This window comes from Quercus lobata, chromosome 5 (genome assembly GCF_001633185.2).
Source record: "Quercus lobata isolate SW786 chromosome 5, ValleyOak3.0 Primary Assembly, whole genome shotgun sequence".
NCBI lineage: Eukaryota > Viridiplantae > Streptophyta > Magnoliopsida > Fagales > Fagaceae > Quercus > Quercus lobata.
In genome coordinates, this window is record NC_044908.1 from 81688527 (window position 1) to 81701848 (window position 13322).

The following is a 13322-nucleotide window of genomic DNA, read 5'->3' on the forward strand; positions in this document are numbered from 1 at the left end:
ATACACATAAACATAAACAAAATAAAACAAATATTAACAATAATATTAAAACTTATAATGAAAGTAATTATGATGGTGGTACTTCTTGATTCATAAACTTAAGCCTTCATTTTTTTTTTTTTTATCAATAATTATAGGTTGGCAAATATGCATTAGAATATGGATACTTAATTATTCTTTCTTCATGCATTTTTATCTTTTTATAATTAGGACTTGAAATATGGTAAACCCAATCAATGTGCTTGGTAGTGGCAAATTGAATTGAATAATTAATATCAATTTTGATTACATTTGTATTTGAGAAATAAGACACCATGTACAAAATAAAAATTAAATTAAAAAGACAATTTCAACAATTGATCTTCGAGACAGTTTTCAGAATTTAATGGATATTAGAAAACATAATTTTGTAGGGACTCTCTTTTGTAAATCAGGGAAGAGTTCGAAAAGAATTGCTATTTTCATAACATCAAATTAGTTTTCTAGATATTAAGAGTCCATTTGGTAATGTTGTTCTAGTAATGTCGTTTGTATTTTTGGGAAATACGTATGGGTGAAAAAGTGTGTGAAAATACGCGTAATATTGTAAAACTAAAAATTGTTGTTTAAGTTGTGGTACCAAATACCCCAAGTCTTATGATGGAATACACAGCAGGAATGGGGTGCCTTATAGTGATAGCTTTAAGAATGGCACGCAAGGGAAGAAGCAAAATATATTTTGACATATAACTACCATGTAGTTTTTGTTCCTATATTTACATAATCTGAAAATCATACAAAAACCAATGTTCAAGCCTAAAAGTTGTTAAGACTCTTATTTATGTCTTCAATAGCTACTTCGTCATGTCATTTTGAACTGCAATTAGTAACCATGTCTTTTTAGTAATAAATAAATAATGGAGAATGAAAATAACTTTTTGTGATAAAAATATCATTTATATAATATCATGGAGTTGGTCCCCATAACAAAAGTCCATAGTTACAGAGGGGATAAAAGTACAAAGCTACAAATCCTGAAAGAAGTTTATTATAAAAGGTGCTGATAACATTATGAATCTGTCTCATAATTATAAGCCTAACTCCATCCCACTTAAGAAAGACCCTTTATCACAATTCACAAGGGTAGAGCTCATATATGAAATAATGTGATACTTTAGACAATTACTATGAAATAATGTGATATTCTCATCGGTTTTTATATAGATAATCATAATGGGCTTGTAGGATGAATAATCACCATGGGTCTTGTTAAACATAATTTGATAGTTTTTGTTAAACATAATTTAACAATTTTTGTTAAACATAATTTGTTAAATTATGTTTAACAAGTCTTGAATATAATTACTATAGAGATGAGTTTTTGAGATATAAGATAAATAGTAACCATGAGATTTTTCAAGATAAATTCCATAGATTTTCAATAAGTTATGAAGTAAATAAGTATCATAGGTTTAAGATAAATAACTATGACTTTCCATGGGCTTTTTAAAGATAATTGCCATGAGTTTTAGAAATAAATATTATGAATGTTGTGATATAAAGATAAATAGTGACCATGAGTTCTTATATAAATTCCATGGGTTTATAATATGGTACAAAATAAATAAATGTCATAAGTTTAAGATAAATAATCATAACTTTACATGAGCTTTTATAAGATGATTGTCATGAGTTTTGAGATTAGATCATTTCCAGAGATTCCATGGGCTTCTAATATTATAGTAATAGGTTTAAGAACTTAAAACATTGTTCATCATTAGAGTTTAAGTGAAATACTTATGATATAGTATTTTCCAAGTGGTAATAACCTTAGGCTTTTGATAAAATGGTATCATGTAGCGATGGGCTTTTAATGGTGACAAATAGTTAGCTTGGGCTTTAGTGGTGCCAAGTAGTTAGCTTGGGTTTTTGATGGTGCTAATAAACATTGGGATTTGATGTTACCAACAAAAATTGAGCTTTAATGGTGTCATGTAGCAATAGCCAATAGGCCTTGATGTTGTCTTGTCAATAAGAATTGAGCTTAAATGGTGCCATGTAGCAATGGGCTTTGATGCTACCAATAAGAATTGATTTTTAATAAATAATTAGTCATGAGCTTGAACTATGGGCTTTGATTATGAAATATTTCCATGCATAAATAGTCTTCGACTTTAAAAAGAATGAGATGTGCACATTGGGCTCATAGGGCTAATTTTGGGTTTAACTAAATAATGAAAAATAAAATTGGATAATATATGGATAATACCATTAAAAATAGTTCAATTTTTTGGAGACAACAGATTATCTTCAATAAATTTTAGATAATAAATTATACATTATATCATATTACAAAATAATTATATATTATCACGTATCGCATGGATCTGCAACTAGTTCTATTAAAAACAAAATTGGTGATTGTTACTCATTGTCTCATTATGTATGAACAAGCAACAGTGTCTTTACCTGCTGAACAATTAATGTCACGTTTACATGGCAAATCCCTGGAGTGAATGTACCCATGGTTTTCAGACCTGGACCGTTTATTGAACCATAAAAGGAAGAGGTTTAAGGTTTTTGAGGTCGAACCGAGGTCGAACCGTGATGACACAATAATTAATTTAATAATTAATTAATATGAAATAAATAAAAATTAATGCATAAAAATTAATAATCTTGACTAAACATTTAAAGAAATTCAAGTATTCAGAGACTACTAAAAATAAAATGTATTTTTCACAGTATAATATAGGTTTTAAATAGATATTTTCTTATGATTTATAATATTTTAATAAATTTGTACATTAATCAACCTAACAATATCTTTAAAAGTCATGATTTATACCATTAAAATATTTTAACTATTTATCATCCACAACAGCCTATCCGCCTAGGCTACAAAACAAGAAACAGACTAAACACTATCACGTACAGAAGACATGACTAAAGAAACGAATAAAAAATTAAAAGATGCTGCGGCAAACCAGAAAAATGACTAAAGCAAAGAATAAAAAATTGAAAAAGCTACGTTAGACTAAATCATGTCCTCTGGTTATAAATGATAATTCCAAATCTCAATGTTTAAAGTTTCAAGGTGGCTAGTTGTTAGGCATTTGAGCATTTGATCTGACCGTGGCTTTGAAAAATGAAGTATCAACAGATTCAACACTACCTTGGCAAGACCAAAAATGCTTCTCTCTCGCCCAAACACCATTTTGCAGAACCCATTCTCTCTCTCTCTCTCCATGAAATCTCTTGTTCCTCTTTCCTCTTAGACCAAAATCACAAAGTAAAGATGTCATCTAGTCCACTGTGGAGCTACGCTGTGAAGAACGAAGTCCATAGTGAGCTATGACTTCAGATCTAGTTCTTTTGGACCACCATTTTTTAGGGGGAAAAAATGGCAGTTCCGTCAATTCAACCAATCACGAGACTCAGACGCAAGCTTCAGCAGCAACCGTCCTTCCTCCTCCGTCGGAATCCCTTGTTCCCTCGATCTCCTCTACAAAGACCGTTCACTCCAACAATCGGCCCTCTCCACCATCAACTCTTACTCTGAAGGGAGCATAATTTAAAGCTTGTTTTTCTGTGTTTTTTTTTTTTTTTTTTTTTTTTTTGAAGGTTCAGATTGAAAGGGAAGTAGGGAACCGTGAGAAGCGGTCTGATCACGGTTCTCAAAACCGTGAGGTCCGACTGCGGTTCGCACGGGTCCCTTTTTTTTCACATAGAGAGGTTCTTGAAGCTAAAAGAACCGCAAAGATGAGCGGTTCAAGGTTTTTCCGGTTGGACAGTACGGTCCGGTCCGGGTTTCAAAACCTTGAATGTACCACAGTTTCCCCTAGGAGTACCAAAGCTAGCAAAGTTGATCGTGTTGATGTGCCATCCTTGTTCACAGTTTAGTCGAACTTCAGGGATTTGAGACTTGAACTCCAGGTTTGATTTTCAAGAATCAGTAGGTAGAGGATCGGCTATGATACATGTGCACATATCTCTTGGCCAATTCTTGTTAACAAAGAAATCATTGAAAGGTCACCACCAAGGTCTTCATGAAGAACCAGAAGGTTCTCTCCATGATGAAACAAGTACGTGGGATATGATACCTGAACATTACTCTCTCTTCACGATTAGTTATAAATTTACCTATAGCATACACAAAAGACTCTAGTACTAATGGTGATGTAGTAAAGTAAAGTAATATATTTTGAATTATTTAAAATGCCAGAATGTTATAATGTTGGTTTAGAAGAGACAAATCAATATGTTAACAAAAGCAAGTATATGTGAAAGCTGAGGAATAAACACATCGTGTCATGTTGATTGAATGATTCAACTTACTATTCTCATAAAGAATTACTTATAAATTTCATCAATTGGTAGATATATGATATATCTATTGCATTCCTTTTTTATTTTTCTATTCTTTTTTCTCATAAGTGTAATAACTTCATTCTGATAAATGAATTAGTGCCCTTAAATGGATAGAATAAACTTGATGCACTATCCAGCATGAAGTGCACTAGTCTAATCTAATGGCTGCTCTAGAAATGTTTTTTAGGGTGGTCACTAAGAAACTTAAATTATACAAAATTTAATAAAAAGACAATTTGAATATATCAACATCACAAAAAAAAAAAAAAAACACATAAATACACGAAATATTACAATTTTTTTGTACTAACAAAGAGAATAAGAAAAAAAAGACTAATAAAAGATAAATTGCAAATTGAAAATACTGATTTGAGAATAATAAAGTGACCACAACAATTTCATAACAAATCTTATGCAATAAGTTGTTAGCTTGTTATTAGTGGGGAAAACATGTCAATATTGAACCCGAATTAGAATTAGTAATAGGTTACCACATTAGATTTATTGTGAAATTATTGTGAAAATGTTATGGATGTAGAATTACTCTTGTATTTATTGAACTCAAATTCTTATGAGTCTCAAGTAAAAGTGTTCAAAATTTTTATTAGGACAATCAAAATAGGTTAATTTAGTAAATAATATATATTTTTAAAATATATATATGTACAATTTTTTCAAGTCAGGGTGGTCACAGAACATATTAGTTTAAAATAATTATTTATATAAATTTTTGTTTGCATGTATAATTTTTTTTTTTTTTGACAAGTGAGGGTTGTCCTAGGACCACGCTCACATACAAGCAGAGCTGCCAATGGTCTAATCACTAGGTGCAGAATAAACTTGATGCACTATCTAGCATGAAAGTGCACTAGTCTAATCACTAGATGCGAATACGACCCCAAATTTTAATTACAACTTGATTAATTCTAAGCCAATTACAATTAATGTAGAATTTATGTAATTAATCGATTAATCAACTGAACCACCTAACAATTGCATGGATGAACATAAAAGTGCAATGCAATAAAGTAAATGGCAGTAGGGAAAAGAATGTCAAACCCAAGATAACACCCGATGTATTATCAAAGGGGAAAATTGAAGAACTTGGTGTAAAAACCTCTCTGCAGCTCTCCAAGTTGGAAATGATCCATTAGGCACTAGTAACTAAGTTGGAGTACAAGGATAATCAAAGAGTCTCTCCAAGTTTAAGCTACCCAAAGTATTTGAGCTCTCCAAGCTCTAGCTACCAACGGACTACTCGAAATAATTATAAGTTGTTGGTGATATTTCTTGATTCTTAACCTTAAGCCTTCATTATTTATTTTTTACCAATAATTATAAGTTGGCAAAGGTGCGTCAGAATATAGATACTTTATTATTCTTTCATTATGCATTTGTTGCTTTAATCATTAGGACTTGATTTGATAAACCCAATGAATGTGCTTGGTAGTTGCAAATTGAATGGACTGGTTAATATCAATGTTGGTTGCATTTGTATTTGAGAAATAAGACTCCATATACAAATAAAAATGAAACCAAAAAGGAGATTTCAAGCATTGACGTCCAAGACAATTTTTTGAATTTAATGGTTGTTGGAAAACATGATTTTTAAGGGACACTCTTTTGTAAATCAAAGAAATTATTTGAATTTTAAAAAAATAAGGTAAAAATTGCAATCACAATTTTTATAATGGAGAATAAAAAATATCTTTTATTAATAAAATATCTTTTAATATCATGGAGTTGGACTCTATGGCAAAAACGATAAATTTGTAATTCTATAAAGCCTGAAACAGGTTTGTAGTGAATCTATATACCATGTCATACATGACAAAGATCAAACGTGAAGATTATAATGATGACTACAACAATTTCTTTTTTGATTCCCCTTTCACAGCTTCTCTGATATGAAGATTGCCAAGAAAAGGGTAATGACTTCGGGGAGCCATCCAATTAGGAATATTAACAAGGCTGATGCATCTCCATAGATGGCCCTCTCATATACCTCTACCCTTGAATTGTTATTATTATTATTATTATTATTATTATTATTTTCAAGGAATTAAATGGAACTCTTTTCTTCTAATTACACTTAGCCAAAATCTACCCAACCATTAAATATTCTTCGTTGAGATGAAAATTTCTATTTTATTACTATTTTTATTTGCTTAACTTTCAATAATATATCACTAATGAGTGTTTTTGGGGGCATAGTGCTACTAATAACAATAGTCATAAACATAAACAAAATAACAATAAAAATCAACAAAAGATAAAAACTAATGATCACCCTAAACTTCCAATTTTGGCTAACGTATCTTTGATTGTTGAATGAAAAAAGATTAAAACTATTGATGATAATGATACCCATAATGTTATTTCAAATAAAAGTGAACTATGAAGATTAAATTTGACATAAAAATAACCAGAGAAATGCATAAAGACTGAAATTGGATAGACATAATATGCATGATTGTAGTTACAGGATATTTTAGAGGTATTTTTCTTTCCAATTCCATTAAAAACGAAATTAGTGATGGTTACTCTATTATCTCATTATATATGAACAAGCAATAGTTTCTTTACCTGCTGAACAATTGATGTCACATTTACATGGCAAATCCCTTGACTGAATGTACCACAGTTTCCACTAGGAGTTCCAAAGCTAGCAAAGTTGATCATGCTGATGTGCCATCCTTGTTCACAGTTTAGTCGAACTTCAGGGATTTGAGAGTTGAACACTTGGTTTGGTTTCCAAGAATCAGCAGGCGGAGGATCAGCCTCTGATACATGTGCACATATCTCTTGGCCAGTTCTTGTTAGCAAAGAAATCTTTGAAGGGTCACCACCAAGTTCTTCATGAAGAACTAGAAGGTTCTCTCCAGGATGAACCCAAGTACGTGGGATATGGTACCTAAACATTACTCTCTCTTCAAGATTAGTTATGAAGTTACCAATGGCATACACAAAAGACTCTAGGACTGATGTGATATATAAAAGTAAAATAATATATTCTTAATTATATCACTTGCCAGTGTTATAATTTTGGTGAAGAAATAAGTCAATATATTAACGAAAGCAAGTATCTGCAAAAGCTGAGGAATAAACACATCCTGTCTTGTTGATTGAATGATTCAACTTACTATTCGCATAAAGAATTACTCATTATAACTTCCATCAATTCGTAGATATATCCATTTCATTCTTATTCTTCTTCTTCTTCTTCTTTTTTTGGCTCATATGTGTGATAAATTCATTCTGATAAATGAATCAGTACCCTCAAATAGATAAAATAACTTGTCTAACTTGATGCACTATCTAGCAAGAAAGTGTACTGGTGTATTTACTAGGTGCAAGTATGACCCCAAATTTTAATTACGGATAAAATAATTTTAAGCTAATCACAATTAAATGAATTAATACATAATTTATGTAATTAACCAATTAATCAACCGAACCACCAAACAATTGCATGGATGAACATAAAGGTGCAATGCAATAAAGTAAAGGGAAGTAGGGAAAATAATATCAAACCCAAGATAACAACTGATGTATTACTGAAGAGGAAAACCGAAAGAACTTGGCGTAAAAACCTCTACGTGACCTTCCAAGCTAGAATTGATCCACTAGTAAATAAGTTAGAGTTCAAGGATAATCAAAGAAACCCTCTAAGTCTAATTTACCCAAAATACTTGAGGTCTCCCAAACTCCAACTACTAGCGAACTACTTAGAATCTTGTCCTCAGTAGCATTCAGAATCCTGCAATATCACCCAATTGCAACAACAAACTTTACCGACTAAATATGTGATTTTGCACACAGGAAATGTGATCTAACAATCTTTCATAAAAGAAAGAGGGAAGATGGTAAACGTAGACAATCACCCTACAAGTGGTAGGAAAGAAAGGAAGCAAAAATGAGATGTAATAGAGAGACATACAATGAGCTGCTAGCCCTCACTTCCATTGCAAAACCCATCACTGGCAAGGAACTTTACAATTGCACCTTCAAATGGATAGATTACCCCCCCAAAATGATGCCACTAATGCCATGTAGGGATTTTCTATACTTTATATGTGGCTTGCTACATAGGAGTCTTTTACAGTACTTGCCCTAGTGATAAACATCAATAAACATAAACACAATCCTTCAAATTATTGGTTTAATGTGTAGCTAAGTAGTTCTCCAATATGTTCAAAGAAAAAGGAGTATGGAGGACACTATGAAATCAAGATTGTAATATATGTTGTATATATAAATATATACAAGAATAGGTTGTAATAATGATGTTTGAGTTTGGAGAGTATGGTTTTATAAAGTGAAAATTCAAGTTTTGGAATTTTTTAAGTGAAAATTCGAAAATCTGAATTTTTTCAAATTTTCTGCAGAATTTTCTGGTGAGTGTTTAGAAAGGTTGAAGAGGTTTCAATCTTTGTTAACCGTTTTATGAAAAAATAACTAACTCTCCATATGTGCCTTTTCATAAAACATAATCCTATGGGTATGAATAAAGACTTATGTTCGCTTAAAAAAAAGTTTGAGAGAAATACAAGAAATCCTGTGGTCATTCTCTAGAATTACTATCTATAGAACCCAATATTTTGGTTGTATCCTGGAGACAAATTTGCAATAACCCTTTAACAACAAAAGTATATGGGGCAAATATTGTCTAAGGAAAACGATATAGTGTCTCCAAGTTATCTATTTTCTGTTTGTCTTTTATGTTAATCTTGTTTTTCCATTATTACTTTGTGTAATATCCTCATCAATCTTAGACAATATTTCCTACAATGGAAGAAACAAGTGATGTTTCAATGTTAAAGATGTTGAATCATGAGTTGGTGAAATTGGATCGCTTTGATTGAACCAATTTCTCTCAATGGAAAGACAAGATGAAATTCCTACTTACTGCATTGAAACTTTTCTATGTCTTGGACCCGAATTTGATGCATTTTCCTACTGCGAGTGATGAAGATACTGATGAGATTAAGGCACAATGAAAGAAATGAGAGGAAGATGAATTAATATGTAGAGGGCACATTTTTAATACTCTTTCGAATCGTCTCTATGATCTCTACACATCAATGAAATCACCGAAGGAGATTTGGAATGCTTTGAAGGCAAAGTACAAAACTGAGAAAATAGGTACGGATAAGTTTATTATTTAAAAGTATTTTGATTATAAAATGCTTGATAATATCTCAGTTTTAGATCAAGTGCATGAGTTACAAATTTTGGTCAATAAACTTCGTGATTTGTTAATCAATATTTCTGAATCATTCCAAGTGGGTGCAATCATTGCAAAACTCCCACCAAGTTGGAATAATTTTAGGAAGAAGCTTCTGCATATGTCGAAAGATCTCACTTTAGAACAATTCGGACAACATCTTTGAATTGAAGAGAAAAGTCAGGTTAGAGATGTGACTAACACCGATTCTAAAGTGAATGTGAGCAATGTTTAAAGTGAGAGTTTGAGTAAGACCAATAAGCACTTAAAAGTGAACAAAAGTGGGAGTGGTTTCAAGAAGATCAACTCTAAGAATCCCAACAAGGACAAGAAGAATCGAGCATGTTTCCATTGTAGAAAGAAAGGTCATTACATTCGCGAATGTAACCTCTTAAAGAACAAGAAAAAGGATGAAGAAGGCAATGTCATTGAAACGAATGTCATTGAGGACATTGTTGCTATGGTAAGTGGCATACATATTGATATGATCACTGAAGTTCATATGGCTGTGATTGCAAATCCTTTTGATTGGTGGTTCGATTCGGGTGCAACGGTGCATGTGTGCAACAACAAGGAGCAATTCAAGACTTATGATGAGTCTTCCATAGAACAACAAGTGCTAATGGGCGACCATAATAAAGCAAACGTTCTTGGAAAGGGCACCGTTGAAGTGAAGATGAGTTCCGGCAAGATGATGATCTTGACCAATGTTTTTCATGTACTCGATATCAAGAATCTTGTGTCTGCCAATTTGTTATGTAAGAGTTGTGTAAAAGCTGTACTTAAATCAGAAAAGTTAATTTTTTCCAAGAATGGGATATTTGTAGGAAAGGGATATGCTATTGATAGCATGTACAAACTAAGTATTATTAATAAAGAAGTTTTTGATTGTGCTTATATTGTTGATTCTTCATATTTGTGGCATGCTAGATTAGGACATTTAAATTTCAAATACTTAAAGTTTATGTCAAAGCATAGTATGATTTTATATAAGCATGATGATGAAAAGAAATGTGAGATTTGTATTCAAGCAAAGATGATAAAGAAACATTTTTCTAAGTCAGATAGAAATTCTATTATGCTTGAACTTGTACATTTTGATGTATGTGAATTGAAAGGTGTATTAACTAGAGGAGGTAAAAGATACTTCATTATATTCATTGATGATTTCTCTAGATTTACATATTTGTATTTAATGAGAAATAAAGATGAATCCTTTGACATGTTCAAACGTTATAAAATTGAAGTAGAAAATCAAAAAGATAGGAAAATAAAGATCCTACGAAGCGATAGAGGCGGTGAATATTTTCCTAATGATTTTTCTACATTTTGTGAGGAACATGGTATAATACACCAAAGTTCAGCCCCTTATACACCCCAACAAAATGGTTTGGCTGGAAGAAAAAATAGGACTCTTGTAGACATGGTAAATGACATGATCTTAAATGTAGGGCTCCCATTTAATTTATGGGAGAGCATTGCTTACAGCATGTCATGTGCACAATAGAGTACATTCCAAGAAAATTAAAGTATCTCCATATGAGTTATGGAATTAAAGGAAACCAAACCTTGATTATATCAAAGTGTGGGGGTATTTCACCTTTTATAGAGTGGTTGATCCTAAAAAAACAAAATTAGGACCAAGAACTATGAAAAGTGTGTTTGTAGGTTATGTTGAAAATTCAAAAGCATATAGATTATTAGACTTAAGCTCTAATACAATGGTGGAATCAAGAGATGTTGAGTTTATTGAGGATAAATTCAGTAAAGATTCCATGGATGCCTTGATACCTACTCAAACACGTCAAGGTGACTCTAATCCTAATATTACTTTAAGTGGTACTAAAAGGATTGAAAGTGATTCACCAAGTGAACAAAGAAAAAGTCAAAGGATAAGAAAAGTAAAGGACTTTGGTTCAGATTTCATTTCTTTTCCAAATCAATTGTACCTAATTGAAGGTAATAGACAAGTGGTCCTAAATAAAATACCCATAGTGTTTAACAAAAAGGATGATCCTAAAACATTTGAGGAATCTATGGCTCCTAGAGATTCAGCTTTCTGGAAAAAAGCTATAAATGATGAGATAGACTTAATATTATCCAATAATACATAGGTCTTAGTGGATCTACCTACTGGTTCTAAACCAATTAGTTATGAATGGGTATTTAGAAGAAAATATAATACTAATGGATCAATTCAAACCTTTAAAATAAGGTTAGTGGCAAAAGGCTTTAAACAAAAGGAAGGAGTAGACTATTTTGATACCTATGCACCGGTGGCTAAGATCACATCTATTTGTGTGTTGTTAGCACTTGCATCCATATATAAGTTGATTGTACATCAAATGGATGTTAAGACAGCTTTCCTAAATGGTGATCTTGATGAGAAAGTTTACATGGAACAACCTAAGGGTTTTGTACTTCCTAGAAATGAAAAGAAAGTTTGCAAGTTAGTCAAGTCTTTGTATGGCTTGAAACAAGTTCCAAAACAATGGCATGAGAAGTTTGACTCAGCAATTTTGTCAAATGGCTTTGTGCATAATAGTTCCGACAAATGTATGTATTCCAAATTCATAAAGGAATATGAAGTCATTGTATGCCTTTATGTGAATGATATGCTCATATTTGGTGCAAATATGAAAGGTATATGTGAAACCAAAAATTATCTTTCTTTTATGTTTCAAATGAAAGATTTAAATGAAGTAGATACTATTTTGGGAATCAAAATTAAAAGACATAGTGAGAGTTTTGCACTATGTCAATCTCATTATGTTGAGAAAGTGCTTCAAAGATTTGAACATCTTAATATAAAGGAAACAAATACACCTTTTGATTAGAGCATAAAGTTGGGTGAAAACACTGGAAAAGCAAAAGCACAGCTTGAGTATGCTAGTGCTATTGGTAGCATGATGTATGCTATGCATTGTACAAGATCAGACATATCATTTTCAGTGGACAAACTTTCTAGATTTACAAGTAATCCAAGTGTGGATCACTGGAAAGCAATTGGTAGAGTTCTTAGTTATTTAAAGAAAACCATAAGTTTGGGACTCTTTTATTCTGAATTTCTTACTGTGTTGGAAGGTTATTTAGACGTTAGTTGAATTACTAGTGTGAGTGATAACAAATCCACGTTTGGTTGGATATTCACTCTTGGTGAGGGTGCCATCTCTTGGGCATCAAAGAAACAAACGTGTATTTCTCACTCCACCATAGAATTAGAATTTATAGCCTTGGCGGCAGCAGGCAAGGTAGTGGAATAGCTAAGAAATATGTTGTTAGACATAAAGTTGTGGCCACAACCAATACCAGCCATTTCGGTGGACTGCGATAGTGAAGCCACCTTAGGCAGAGCATACAATAAAATGTATAATGGTAGGTCTAGACATATAGGTCTAAGACATGATTATATAAGACAATTAATAGAATCTGGTACCATTTCAATTGTCTATGTAAGGTCAAATAATAATTTGGCAGACCCTTTAACCAAAACAGTGTCTCAAGATATAGTTGGGGTAACATTCATTGGGATGGGACTAAAACCTTTCTTTTAACAGAATCACCAATAGTGGGAACCCAACCTCAAATTGATTTAATCTAAAGAGGTTTAAAGAGTAACAACAAGCTATTGATATGTGGTTAGTAAGAGCACTCGTTTTGTGTCTCATTTAGGATGGATTAGTGCAAACTATTACGATGTAATTGAGGATGAGTTTTACACTCTTAATGAAGTTCATAAAGAATA